We start from the raw sequence: 15007 nt of genomic DNA, 5'->3' as shown, positions 1-15007 counted from the left end.
TCACAGCCTGCACCAGGGTCCTGCCCTAGGGCACGGGCCAGGAATGAACGTGAGGTCCTTCCTTGCTGGAAACTGTGAGATTGTCTAGACTTTGAGCTTTCAGAATTCGGGACTCATGACCTTTGAGACAGGAATTATTATTTTTTAAAAAGTAGAAGATAGAAACCTCTAAATTATTCACTTCCTGGGCAATCCAGAAGTCAGTTTATTTTTTCTAATTGGGAGAAATATTTTCCATTGAGGGCTGGCCTATGAAACCACAAAATGGACTACATCGAGCAAACATTTAACTTCTGAGCCAGGCCTGGAAATACAGGTTTAGAGAGTTTCTGTGCAATTCAGACTGTCGGTTTGTGTGGCTTCTATTTTTGTTGGAGGCTCTGCTACTGACTAGTTGTAACCTTGGCCAAGCTAACTTCGTCTCTCTGTTCTTCAGTTTTCTCATCCGTAAAATAAAGATAGTACTAGTATCTACTTTAATATGTTATGAAGCTTAAATGATTTACGTTATAACTGTGAATAGTGCCTGGTGTATGGTAAGCACTGTATAATATTAAAGACAGACAAGTAGATCTCCAGTTTTAGGTTGCTAGTTAATTCTTTTTTACTCAAGCTCCATTTCTGCCATGGGTCCATAACTAGGTTTTTATTCCCCTGTGCTATACAGATCATTTTAGGACCTGATAACCATTAGGTGGTGAGACTGATAAATCTGGAAGTTATTAGATTTGGATTTTGCCTCCAGCTGAAACAGGAGAGTAAATTGGCTTGCACGGTCTGATTACTGACCATAGCAGTGAACTAATCTGTGGTCCACTGAGAGCAGGAAACTGCTTCTTGTTCATCTGTCCAACCCTCTCATTGGTCCTTACTGGATGCCTTTCGCTTTTTGAATAAATGTATCTTATGTGGGTCAGCTTGTGCTCACTAACTCAGAATGAAAACCGGGCGGCCTCTTGCCTACATTTTAAACATTTGTTTCTGTTCTAGGGAGAGAATGTTTTGTTTTGTTTTCTCAGACAAAAATCTCTCAGTCACTTCCCGTGAGTTACTCATATGTCCTTAATCAGGAGTTTTCATCAGACATTCTACCTGTTTCAGTGTGTGGGGAAAGCAGGAGTGCTTGGGGTTCGGGGCCGCACAGACTTGTCTGGTGTGCACGTGTGCCGGGCGATGAGTCACAGGCTGCACGCAGAAGGTCAGTGAAGAATAAACAGAGCGACTTAAATTTGATCATAAAGGTTTCGGAAATCCCGGTGAACGTGAATTCCCTTTGTTCTCCTCTGACATCTGCAGCAGCGTGGGTTTGCTTATCACATGTTTGCTCTTTACAACCATCCTTTTCCAGACTTTCACTTGACTTTTTTGGTGCTGACTTTTTTTTTTTTTTTATTCATTCTTGATTTGTTGATTTCTTCCCTTTGGTAAAAGACCTCAAAGTTTGGCGCACAGATCCTGGCTCCATCTTCGACATCGATCCCCTCGAAGACAATATCCAGTCTAGAAGTCTGCATATGCTTTCTGGTACTGCTTGCATTTCGAGTTCCTCCTCGTTTATGTGGTTTTCGTCCTGAAAGCGAAGCTTCACGGAGCTGTAGAGGTTCATTGTGCCAACTGTGTCATGTAAATTTTAAAGTTGAGGATTTGAAAAACCACAAAAAGTGCTAGGCTGCTTTAAAATACTTTTAATCATTTATGAAAATGAAACTTGTAAAAGGACTCTCGGTACATCCAAATTAGTTCTAGATTCATTTAGAAAGGCATCTAGAGCTTACTGACATCTGCTTTTTATTAGTGAATATGATTTAATAAGTTTTCTTGGCTTTCGAATGCAGTTATTTAGATTGTACTAAACTGCTAAGACATAAAGGAGATTGGTTTCATGAAAAACACCGTTACGACATTTTAAAGGTAGATTTAAAGAATTATATATAAAACAGTGGGGAGTTTTCTGTGTAGCATCATAAATATCTTAAAATAGACTTTCAAGTATCCTTAAAATTTACTTCTGAGTTTTTATTTAGTGCGAAATTATAGTTTATGTCAGAAGTTTGACTTTTAACTTAGACTGTGTGTTTATAATTAAAAGCAAAAACCTTTTGCTTGGATATTTGGGTATAGCGATAGCATACTTTGACATTTCAGACTTTCAGATCGTGTTTAGCAAACCGAAGCTTTGACAGTTATGCAATTATTTTAAACAATTATAAAGAGCTATAGGTCATTTTGGTCTTGCCCTGCCCCCTGATTTTTATTCTAGATTTAATTGTTGACATTAATAAAATTGAAAGCCCAAGGCAAAATAGGAATCCTAATACTTTTATAGTCAATTCTATCTACATAATCAGCCAAATCGTCATTTAATTTTCTAAAAATAAGGACTAAGCAACAAATATTATATGCTTGGTGATACTTGAAAACCATTATCACCAGACTTTACGCTTGATAGAAATTTATTAGTTTGCTAATGTTTTCTTAGTTCTCGTCAATTTCCCATACCCCATCTCTCCTTTAATAGATAAAAAGATGAGTCTAAATGATTGTTGGGTCATTTACATAATTGACGCAATGTATCCTGACGTTTGGGAATAGGTAATCAGAACCTACGATAGCTGAGCTTTTGGATTATTAATAAGGGATTGTTTTTCTTTCTTGTTAATCTTTGAAGTAGTTTTTTGTTTTCTTTGTTCTTCGATTCGCTTTAATCACAAGTATGAATGTTTTCCCTCCAATATAGAAAAGGCGAGTCACTATAGGAGACAGCGGTCTCGATCTCATTCGAGCAGCACTTTTGGGACAGGTCTGGGAGATGACAAGTCCGAAATCTCCGAGATTTACCCTAGTTTTTCATGCTGCAGTGAGGCAACAAGGCCATCTGATGAAGGAGGTATCAAGCATGAACCACTCTCAAAGAAAATTCATTCATTTTTTTAAAATGTGTCACACGTGTGTTTTTAACATATTCTTCATCTTTGCATAAACATTTAGCCTGGGTGTATTTGAAAATTTTAAATCGTGTTTAGAAAGTCGAATCTTTTTTTTTTTTTTTTAAACTACTAATTTGCATTTTTGCATGTTTGGTTTTCCCATCTTCACTATTTTCACTGCACATGGATCTTTAATGACAAAAGGGTCTTGGGATATACTACGCGAATCTGTTTCACAGGAGTTGTATGTGATGGATATACACAGCCAGAGTGGAAACTTGAGTTCTGCAGAGTTTGTATCTGATTCCATTATGAAATTCATTCGTATAGAAACATTTGCATGGCCAAGAGGTTGCTATGAATGTGTGTGTTTAAATATTTATGTACATTTGCAGTTAGAGTTAGATCTTGCCACAAAGAAATTGGTATGATACTTGGGATGTTATTTTTTTTTTTAATTTCGTTTTATTAGTTTCAAGCATACAGTACATTAGTTAGACATTTATATAGTTTATAAAGTGATCCCCCTGATTGTTCTTTCTCTCTTCTGGTCCTCCACTTAGCCATTACATTAATGCCGACTGCATTCCCTGTGCTCCCCATCCCCATGACCATCTATCAACTACTAATGTGTACTTCCTTAACCCTTCACCCCATTCTCCCAAATAAACTTTTCTATATTTTACATATCCACCCTTTCCCTCTACCTTCTGTTTTCTGCATCTAAGTTGTTGGGTCAGATCTAGAATTTTTAGTTGAAATTGTTTTAGATGGTAAACTAATCCTGCTGATAAAGCCATTATTGAAGATTTATTTATTTATTATTCTTATTTTTAGTGAGAACATGTACATTCTACTCTCCGAAAACTTCAGTTATACAATACAGTGTTATCAACTATAGCCACCATAATTTGCATGAGAGTCTCAGACCTTATTCATTGTGATAGCTGAATTTATCACACTGTTTTACCGATCTCTCTATTTTCCCCATCCTCCGGCCCTAGCAACCACTTTTTTATACCCTGCATCTATGAGTTTGACCTTTTCTTTTTTCCTTTTAGATTTCACCTTGGTAGAAAGTGTTTCCAGATCTCATTTCTCTGTGATTCTAGTGACATATTTATAAACTAGTTTTGTCGTACCGTAGATAAGGTAGACGGGAGTGAGCTCCCCTGTCTGGGTCTGGTTCTCTAACAAAGGGATCAGTAACTTTTTGAGGGTTTTTTGTTTTTTTATTTGGGGCTCTTGATTTCTCCCCTCAGTGTGTCTGTGGTTCTAAAGGTACAGAATGATGAGATAAATAAAACCTAAGGCAAATACAAGAACAAATTTTGATCGACCTGATTTAACTTTAACTCAGGTCAGCATACTGGAGTCGGTGTCTCTCCCAAATGTGACATCCCATAGACTCTTTGCTTCCGTGGTGCCCTTTTCACTATCTATACAAGACTGTCTATAAAAGGGTGCAACATTCACTCTTTTATTCACCATCATTTACTCACCAACTGTTTATCGAGTGCTGTCTTACACCACCCAAGGGCTTGGATCTGGCAAGGCATACAGCAGTGAGCAGAAGAGACATGCATTTGCCCTGAGGGGCTCGGAGCCTGGTGTGAGACCCTGACATTAAGCAGATAATTACCCAAGTATTACATATAACTATGAGGAGAGTAAGCAGTATGAGAGGAGGGTGCGGGGAGGTGGTGGGCTACAAGATGTATTACAGGGGAATTTCCTCTGGCTTTGATGTCAGGGAAGCCTTCCCCAGGGAAGATGGTTTGAGCTGAGAGATGAGTGCTGACCGGAAGTTAACTAGGCCAAGGGGGCTTTGGGAGAAAAATGTTTCTGGTAGAGAGAACAGAGCACTGAAATGATGTGTCAATGGGACATTCCAATGGAGGCATCGACAGCCAGAGTTAGAGGAGAAGCCTGCACTGGAGATGGGTGTGGAAGGTCATCGTCCTTGTCAGTGTTAAGGTCTTGGTTGAATCTATGTAGAGAAGAACGCAGAGCCCCGTCCTGCAGTATCTCAGCTCTCGCTGATCCAGCAGACCAAGTCCATGCTCACTTGTGTCCAGTTCCATCCTCGTCTCTGAAGCTGTGTTATAAAAACCCAGTGCTTTTGGTTTATCTTGTTCTCTTCTCAAGCCGTCATGCCTTTTTTCTAATTATTTCTAGCAAGGGTATCCTCTACTATACCCAATGAATGAGAACTTGTCTCCACTGATGGAAGATATAGATAAATATACTTGCATTTCTACTAGAATTTGAGTAAGAATAACACATAGTTAAGAGGTAGTAATTATATCTTTTAAAATAGAGGAATTTCAGACTTCGTGGAAAGTGGCAGAGGGGAAGTTTTTGGCAGGAAAGAAGAAGTTCCAGGAACTCAAATAGTGCCTTGTAAGAAAAGCTGACTCTTTGGAGGCATTTATAAACTTCTGTCATTCTTTTTTTTTTTTTTTTTTTTGGTCACAAAGCCAAGATGCTGTGTCTTCAGTGACATTTCCTATTTTAGAAATTAAGGTATAGGAGGTATGAAGTTACCTCTATTGCAAAAGCAAAGAAGTACCAATAAGTTTTATAGCAAACGTAAGTGGCGGTATACCCACAAGACACTTGTGTTTATTTGAAAGATTTTAGGATACAAGGGAGTATACTCCTAATTTACATTTATTTTAAGTAAAGCAAAGCACATTCTACCAATTGGCACCTTATGTTTGTATTCAAATGATTGGTGACATATCAGACTTAATATGCCCCAAAGCGTCTCCCCACTCCCTGCACCCCAACTCTGCTACTTTTTCATGCTTCCCAGCTTGCAACTTCCCAGGGTCTGAAGTCAAACCCTTTAGAGTCATCCTCCACTGTTGTCTTTCACGTACATCCCACATCCAACCCATTAGCAAACCTTGTCAGCTCTATCAGGAAAAAGACACCCAGAATCGGACGGCTTGTGCCTGGCTCCGCCCTCACAACTGATTTCAGCTGCCGCTCTCTGTCCCCTCAGATCATCATGGTAGCTTCCTGACCAACTTCCCTGTTTCTGCTCTTGCCACCCATGCTGCCAACCCTCTGCCTCAGTTTCTTCTTCTCCTGGCATTCAAAAGGGTCTTTAATTTAATTTTTAATTATTTTTAATTAAGATATAGTTAATATAAAATATTACATTAGTTTCAGTTGTACAACGTAGTCATTCAACATTTATATACCTAACAAAGTGATCACCACGCTAAGTCTAGTGGCCATCTGTCGTCATACGAGGTTATTAAGATGTTATTGACTGTATTCCCATCCCTGTGACTTGTTAATTTTATAGCCGGAAATCTGTATCTCTTACACTATACACAACAATGAACTCAAAATGGAGCAAAGACTTAAATGTAAGAAACCATAAAACTCCTACAAGAAAACATAGGCAATAAACTCTTTGACATGACTCTTAGCAGTATCTTTTTGGATATGTCTCCCGAGGCAAGGACAACAAAAGCAAAAAGAAACAAATGGGACCACATAAATTAAAAAGCTTTTGCACAGCAAAGGAAACCATCAACAAAACAAAAAGGGAACCCACTAAATGGGAGAAAATATTTGCTAATGCTCATTTGAAAAGGGATTAATATTCAAAGTATATAAAGAACTCATACAACTCAACATCAAAAAAAAAATCTGATTAAAAAATGGGCAGAAGACCTGAATAGGCATTTTTCTAAAAAAGACATAGAGATGGCCAACAGACACATGAAAAAATGGTCAGCATTACTAATCATCAGGGAAATGCAAATTGAAACCACAATGAGATATCACTTCACATGTGTCAGAATGGCTATTATCAAAAAGTCAACAAACAACCAGTGTTGGCAAGGATGTGGAAGAAAAGGAACCCTCATGCACTCCTGGTGAGACTGCAAACTGGTACAGCCACTATGGAAAACAATATGGAGGTTCCTCAAAAAATTAAAAATGGAAGGATCTTTTTGAAACATAAGTCAGATCATGTCACTCTTCTGCTACCATTTCAATCTGAACGTAACCCAAATCCTCACTATTGCTACTTGATAGGCTCTCCATCAATCTGGGTGTTGGCTGCCATCCTGAACTCATTTCCTGCCATTCTCAGCACGCTAGTCCACTACCCTCCCCACCCACCCCCGTCCTGGTCTACCAGCTTTACTCAAACCTCCGAAGGAAGCTCCTACCTGGGTTTTTGTGCTTACTGCTCCCACCACCCCCATATTTGCTTGCCTCACCTCATTTTTCTTCATGTTGCTGTTCAGATGTCACTTTATCAGAGAGACCTCTAACTACCAGAGATAAAATAGTACCCCTTCCTGTACTGTCTGTCTTTTTACCTTGTTTTTTTTTTCTGCATAGCATTTGACACCACCTGAGATATATATTCGTTTTTTTTTGCTTGTCTATCTCTGTCTCACTAAAAAGTCCCACAAGAGCACAGATACTGGCTGATTTGTTTACCAATCTATTTCCAGCTCTTAGAATAAGCACTCAGTAAACATTTGGTGAATGAAATGGCCAAATTATATTTTTTTGGCTCGCTCATTTTTTTAATTGAGATATAACCAATACATAACATTACATTAGTTTTAGGCGTACAATAAATTAATATTTTAAAAACTAGAACTGCGTATATAAATCTAAATATGATTTTTTAAATAGAAAATTCCATCTTGGAAGCCTTTTAAGAAAATTCTTGCATCTTTGTTTTGATGATGTTTTGATATGTTTCAATGACATTAAAGCATAGCTGAAAAAAGCCTAAAGTGGAAACAGTCCCAGTGTATTTTTTTTCTGGTGGGGAAGAAAAAGAGTAGTATCCATGACTTTTGGGTTGCTTTGAAATTTAGGGTCCTCTTTGAAATGTGCGCTATGCTGGGCCCTGGTGAGGAGGTGATGATTGACTATGTAGAAGGATGACATTTTTATGACGATGACAACTGTTTGATGAAAACCTTAATGTCTCTGGTCGTGACAGCCTTTGTTTGTTTAAATACTATCCTAGAAATTGAAAAGAATTTTAGAAAAATACACGTTAGTGGTAAGATGAAGCAAAAGAATATGTTTGTAGGATTTAGAAATGCCCTTTTTTTTTTTTTTTGGTCCAGCCTTTTTAGTTTCTTTTTAGATTAAGACATTTTAAGATAAATTTTTTTATGTCCTAGAGAGGTGTCCTTTAATAATAATTGGGTTGTCTCTCTGCTGTCAGGTGGGGTGTGTGGCAGCACTGTGTTATAGTGGACACCACGCTGTGCAGGGGAACATGGCATTGAACTTCACTCTGACTCTCTCTCCACTCGGTCTGGGTTCACAGGAGATTATCTGACTTTATTAGGCTCAGATTCCACATCTATAATGAGAAGGATATAGAACAGGAAGCTTTCTAAGAAATTTTACATTTCCTCAGCTAAGTGCCATAAACTTAAATGAACTTTTATATTTTTTCTGTACCTTCTATGTATGAGAATGTGTTTATGTCCTGGTGGTGGCCTGTTTACTTCATGGATTAAGCAGCTGGGCAATTATTAGAGTCATCGGTTTTAGGGTTCTTCTTGTGAGAGAAAATTCTGATTGTTAGCACAAAGGGTTAAACAATCAGCTCATTTCCTTGAGGCTAAAGTACGGTGTTTTCATCATTCCCATTTGGTTTTCATGAGCATTAACATGGAAGCCTTCTGCTTTAAGTTTTTATCATTGTTTTAGTTATGTGTTTCTCATGATATTTTCCCATCTTGCTTTGATCGATGAATATTTTCATATTCTTATGTGATTATTTTGGGTTTTCTTTACATTTCGGTCTACTTTCCAAGGTATTAAGTTACCAAAGGGTTTTCATTTTACATCTCTATTGTGTTACTTTGATGCAATTAAGGAGGCTTTTATTTAAAATTCATTGAATTTTGGGTTGATTCTTGAATGGTATTATTTGAAATGATCTTTATTGCCTTTTGGTATTAGATTAAGTTAACTTATTTTCATTTGATACAGTTCCTGGAGTGGAAATAATCCTGATGGCTTCTGCTTATATCACGGCGAGGTTTCCTTTGATCTTCGTGTTCTTCCTGCAATGTGTATTTGCCTTCTGGTACCACTTTGTATTTCTTCGGTTTTCCTTAACTTACAGTGCTCTGTATTGCCGCTAGTGTCTTTATGTTTGCAGTCTCATCCCTTGTTTACCCTTCTCAGTCTGAATTTGTGTCCAGTTTTGCTTCAGTATTTTATGTGTCTCGGTCTTCCTCCGGAGCATACAAGTATGATGGCAAAGGGGAAGCAGATAACACTTTTCAAATAGCCCTTCCCAGCGCTTTGAGCTTGTGAACTTTTTCATTTTGCTGTGAAAGAATCTCACTGGGACGACCTAGTCCTGCCTTAACAAATTTCCGAATCCTGTGACAGCCCTAGCTGGGCTGTGCTTATAGCACTCCATCCCACGTAATGTGTTCTCAAAAGATGTTAGGTTGCAAGACATGCCTCAGTACATTCCGGAATTGTCAGTATATTGCCTGCAGGCATCCCAGAGGGTGGTATACCAATTAAGTAGCCGATTGTCTTGGCATTTTATAGGCACCCATCATTCCATCTGTTCATTCGCCAAACATTTATGTGGTATCTCCTATATGTGTGAGATGCTGGGACCACAAGAACAAAAGATACAGCTATTGTCTTCAAAGAACCCACATTCTGGTGAGTGGACCAGATGCATAAACCCATTTTGCTCAGGAAGGCATTATGGTGGAATATAGCGTAGGTTTAGAATTAACTAGGAGATGGGAAAGGAGAGGAGAGGAGGGGAGGAGAGGGGAGGGGAGTTGTAGGCAGAAAAGTAGCATATGAGAGAACGCAGAACACTGGAAGCTTGGTGCATTTTGGCACATCTGGAGCCCAGGGGCTGTGTGTGTCAGCAGGTGGGCAGAAAAGGAAGACTGGAACCAGAGTATGGCAGTGCTGAGCTAAGTCCCTTCAGAAACAGGGTTCAACTGAACATAATTTCAGGGCACTTTCCTTAGTGTTTCACCTGTAGGAGATTAGAAGATATTTAGAGGACCAGTTACCTAGACGAGTAGGCAGTTGAGTCTCTGCCTTGGGAGTTTGTCTTAGAATCTATTCTGCACTGGATAATTTAAGTTTTACTGGAGCATCAACTCCTTGGACATCAAGTGACCAGAGGCCTTCTTAGCAGTCATCTAAAGGGGCTAATGGTGTGGAGAGAGCACTGTGGATTTTTATTCCAAACTTCACAGCCTGTCTTATTGTTGACATTTGTCATTTATGTACAAAAGCAGAAACACTAAAATCAAAGCACCTTTCCACTCTATTGATTCCCAGACTCCAGACAAAATAGCCAACTGCTGGATGTTTAATAGGCATCTCAAATCTTATGTCTGGAACCAAAATCTTATTTCCTGTCTTCTCAAACAAACAAACACCTGTTCTTGTTTTTGTTTTTTTTCACCATTTCGGTTGATGACACAATCATTCACCCTAATACTTAGCATCATTCTTATCACCTGTCTTTCCTTCATGCTTCACATCTTGTCCCTCTGTGAGCCTGTTGGCTCTGTCTTCAAAATATATCCGTCCCAAATCCAGCCACTTCTCGCCACTTCCTCCCCTGAGCGAATCATCATCCTATCTGCTTGAGATTACAGAAATAGGTTCCTGGTCTTTGTAATTCTATTTTTGCCACTTTGGGTCTGGCCTCCGCCCAGCTGCCAGTGTTCCTTTAAAAATTTTCACCTGATCTCATTATATTTTTGCTCAAAATACTCTAATGGCTTCCAATCACCCTCATACTGAAAACTGTGGCATGCGGTCTGCAAGGTGTTGCATAGTCTGGCCCTCGATGTCACCTTCCGCCAGCCTCCTTGCTCCAGCTAAAACAGTTCTCTCGGCTATTGTAGCATGCCAGGCATTCTCCTACCTTGAGCCTTTGCAACCACTTGTCCCTTTGCCTGGAGCACTCTCCCAGGTGTTTGTGTGGCTCACTTACTTCCATCGGGTCTCTGATTAAATGTCAACTAATCAGAAAGGGTTACCTTGATCACTCTACATAGAAGGCACTCAACCCATATACACCCGTAACTCTCTATCTCCTTACTCTGCTTTATTTTCTTTATAACTCTTTTTAGAGCTTTATTGAGGCATCCTTTATATACAGAATTGCATATATTTAATGTGTACATTTTGATGAGTTTGGACATAGGCTTTTGTACTATGATACCATCACCACAATCAAAGCACAAACATCCACCACCTGTACATTTCTCTGTGTTCTCGTGGGAGAGGGCAGTTGTAGTACAAACACATGATATGAGAACTGTCATCAACATATTTTAAAATGCACATTACAGTATTGTTGTCTATAGATTCTATGTTGTACGGCAGATTTCTCGAACTTGTTCATTTTGTATAACTGAGACTTTATACCCATTGAACAATTCCCCATCCTCCTCCCAGCCCCTGGTGACCATAATTCTATTATATGCTCTATGAGTTTGACTACTTTAGACACCTCATATGAGTAGAATCATGAAGTATTTGTTCTTTTGTGACTGGCTTATTTCACTTAGCATAAAATTTTCTACGTTCTTCCATTTTGTTGCATGTGGTGGATTTTCTTCCTTTTTAAGGCTGAATAATAGTCCATTGTATGTCTATATCACATTGTCTACCCATTCATCAGTTGATAGTTATTTGAGTTCTCTTCATATCTTGGCTATTGTGAGTAGTCCTCAATGAACAAGAGCCCCAGATATCTCCTCAATATAAGGGAAATGCAGATCACAACCACAATGAGGTATCATCTCATACCTGTTAGGATGGCTGTTATCAAAAAACCCAACCAAACAAAAAGAGAAGTGTTGGTGTGGATTTGGAGCAATTTGAACCATTATGCACAGTCAATGGGGATGTAGAATGAAGCAGTTACTATGGGACACATTGTGGTGGTTCCTCAAAAAAATTAAAGATAGAACTACAGTATGATCCAGCAATTCTACTTCTGGGCACATATTCATAACTCTTTTTACTACCTGATGTTTCATTATGTATTAATCAGTTTATTTGTATAGTGCCTATATCTCCCCCAGGATATATACTCTATTAGAACAGAATCTTTCTGCCTGCTTTTATTCTCTATTTTATAACTAGTACCTAGAATAGTACTTGTGTTACAGTAGACACTCAATAAACAGTATGAAATATATAAATATATTCAAATTAAATTTGATCTGAAATATAAAGAAAAAGCTTTGCCACGTGTGAAATTACTAAAACTTGGCATTAGTCTTTATCAATGTCCATTTAAAGCTAATTAGACTTGAGAATAACAGTGCAATAATAACTCTTATTATAAGTTTTTAAAAAGCAGTAATGTAAGATGTATCACTGGAATGTAACGATGTAACTTGTGTTTATGACAAAGCCTAAGTCAGCCAATGACCTTTCATAACCAAGAAATCAGTAAGTCATCCCTACGTTAATACTTCTGTTCTCATATACATACTTCTCATCTTAGTGTTTCGTGTATTTTCATTATGACATCTGTCCTCAGTAGGGACTCAGTAAAGTAGAAGTGCCCATCAGAATTCTGAAATTCATGCTTTTTATGGCTTCTAGCTCAGTATATTCTAGTTTATCGTTAGATCATAAACTCTGTAGAGACAGAATGAATGTGTCATTCATTTAGTTAGTACTTTTGTTCCCCCAAGAAAAATGTTCCCTTCAGTACCTAGCACAGGACGGGAAGAGCTCAATGAGTAAATGATAAATAAAAGGAGGAAAATGCAAGAACAAATCATCACTTTCCTAGACTCAGCAACGATCATGGGGATGTGTCTTGAGTTACTAAGGACAATAGCCATCATTAAAAGTTAAAGTCGCCATTAAACTGAACAGAAATATTAAATTCGGGTACAGTAATAAACTGTTAATGTATTTTGGAAGTGAAGTGTATCCAACCAGCAGTGTTTCAAAGTCTCTTTTAATATGACTAGAATCTATAAGTCTGTTGGTTCTCTTTTCCCATGGAAGATTTACGTTTGATGATTTATAGATGGCATCGAAGTTCAGAGTTATTAGTTTTTAATCACGAACGTAGTTTTAAAATGAGGTAACCGGAACAACCTACTAGAAAACACACTCCCGGTTTTGAACTCTTGGTCTTCATTTAAAATAAACTTGCCAGTATTTCTATTGTAGCCACTACTTCAGTTTTCTGATTACTGATTGGCAGTCTCCAGCCTCCAGAAAAAAATCCAACTCCTTTTTGGCCTGACTTCTGTAAAGCAAATACATTCAACAAGAGACTCTCAGCTGTGTGTTTCTCCACCATTTTTGAGTGTTATTTCCTATCCGAGTTTGAGAAGTTTGTTAGCGTCTGTCAAAAAAAGTGCTCTTTTAGTATCTCCATACATGTTTGAAAACATTCAAATAATTGATGATTGAAATACTAAATCTCTGTGATGAAACTAATGTATAGGAAAATGAACGATTCCTTTATAAGGTAAAATCCAGTTACTAGAATATCACATGATTATGTTTAGCTATCTAGCTTATAAAAAAGCACACATGGTACAATTTATAGAAATTTTTACAAATTTCAAAACGTTTCAAAGCAAATTTTCAAAACTTTTAGTTAGTTCTTTTGTTCCCCCAAGAAAAAGATTTAGGATTCTGATTGAATTTGAAATGCTTAGGGAAACTCATATTCTTAGTACCAAGAGACTTGGAATGAAAGAAATGTCATAAGTTTCCTTTTCTGAGTGTGAAATTGGGGAAAGGATTAAATACTAATGAATAGCACCTGTTCCAAGATGCACATGTGTCTTTCATTGATATGCCAAAATTAAATCAAAGGGTTCCATCTGTGTATGAAGGAGAAACATCTGACACTTAAAGTAGCAAACTATAAAACATTAAAAGTGTATTTCCTGTGAAGCTGAGTTGATTGAGAAAAAGAGGAGGTCTGATCATCAGGAAAAATATAAATGTGGCTATAGCATGTGCATCAAGTAAGAAAACTTTGGAAGAGCTTTGTAAGTTGTCAAGTGGCATATATGTAAAGGAGAGAATAGGTATTCTTGTTTTTCATATTGTCGAACAATCGAAATGAAAATGGAAATAGTAGTTTTTGGTTTTTATGGATCAAACTGATGTCCAGGTCAGGTAATAGACTGCTTATAGCTACATATTTATATATCTGTCTTATACATCAAACAGTAAAGTCATAATTTTATTTTCGGAGTTATGAATTTCCCTGTGATCCCCAACTTCCTATTTCATCCAGGTGCCCCACATCCTTCCGCCCCAAGCCCCAGGCCAGTAGGTCATAGGGATGGGATCCTGACTTACAGGAACTACTTAAAATTTCCATGGGCTGATACAGCTGGATGATATATTAGGTGTCTGCATTTTGTTCATTGTCTCCTGTTGCCTAGTGGTCTCCTGGTTGTCATGCTGCTTCTCTTGTGGCCAGTTTCCTTATTGCCTAATCTTCCCCCTACAGTATTCCTCATCTGCCCATGGCTCATCTTCCAGCCATTCTAGTTCTTCACTGTTATCTTTCACTCTATTCCTGACCCATGTGTACTGAACTTGTTGTTTACTAGTCTGTCTCTCAAACCTAGGTTCTTACCTAGATCTTGTCTAAACATCCTTATAAGTGTGTGTCTTTGATCACAATGACCTGTTGCTCACCTCCCTACATGACTCTTCATACCTACTTATTTCTCCAGCCCTAGCTTTGAACTTGAAGCTTGGGCTCTGTAAGACCCAGATAGTTCTTTTCATTCATTTCTCTACATTTTCCTATCTTCAAATCATGTCAGGTACACAATGAGTTCATTTCATAGGTGTTTATCGGTTGAAATATATATACACCTTCTTATTCAGAAACGTAATCAATACGGAGATGTATCTATATGTGATAGTTAGTGTGGCTTGTCACTAAGTGTGTCTAATGCAAAACTATTTGGGAACTATTTGGGATTGATGATAGTACCTAAGAGGTGAATTGATTTGAATTGATTAGCACAAGAGACAAACCAAATGCATAGCCCAATTTT

The 15007-nt window shown here is 38.0% G+C and overlaps 1 protein-coding gene across 1 annotated transcript in view; it reads left to right on the top strand.

Annotated features, from left to right (window-relative positions):
• The window catches only part of NEBL (nebulette), a 153551-nt gene that overhangs the window by 121370 nt on the left and 17174 nt on the right, over nt 1-15007 (top strand). The window lies entirely within an intron of this gene.

The sequence above is a fragment of the Pteropus vampyrus genome, unplaced genomic scaffold, assembly GCF_000151845.1.
Source record: "Pteropus vampyrus isolate Shadow unplaced genomic scaffold, Pvam_2.0 Scaffold96, whole genome shotgun sequence".
Taxonomy (NCBI): Eukaryota; Metazoa; Chordata; class Mammalia; order Chiroptera; family Pteropodidae; genus Pteropus; species Pteropus vampyrus.
Note: the sequence above shows the minus strand (reverse complement) of the source record. Positions and strands in the feature narration are given on the sequence as shown.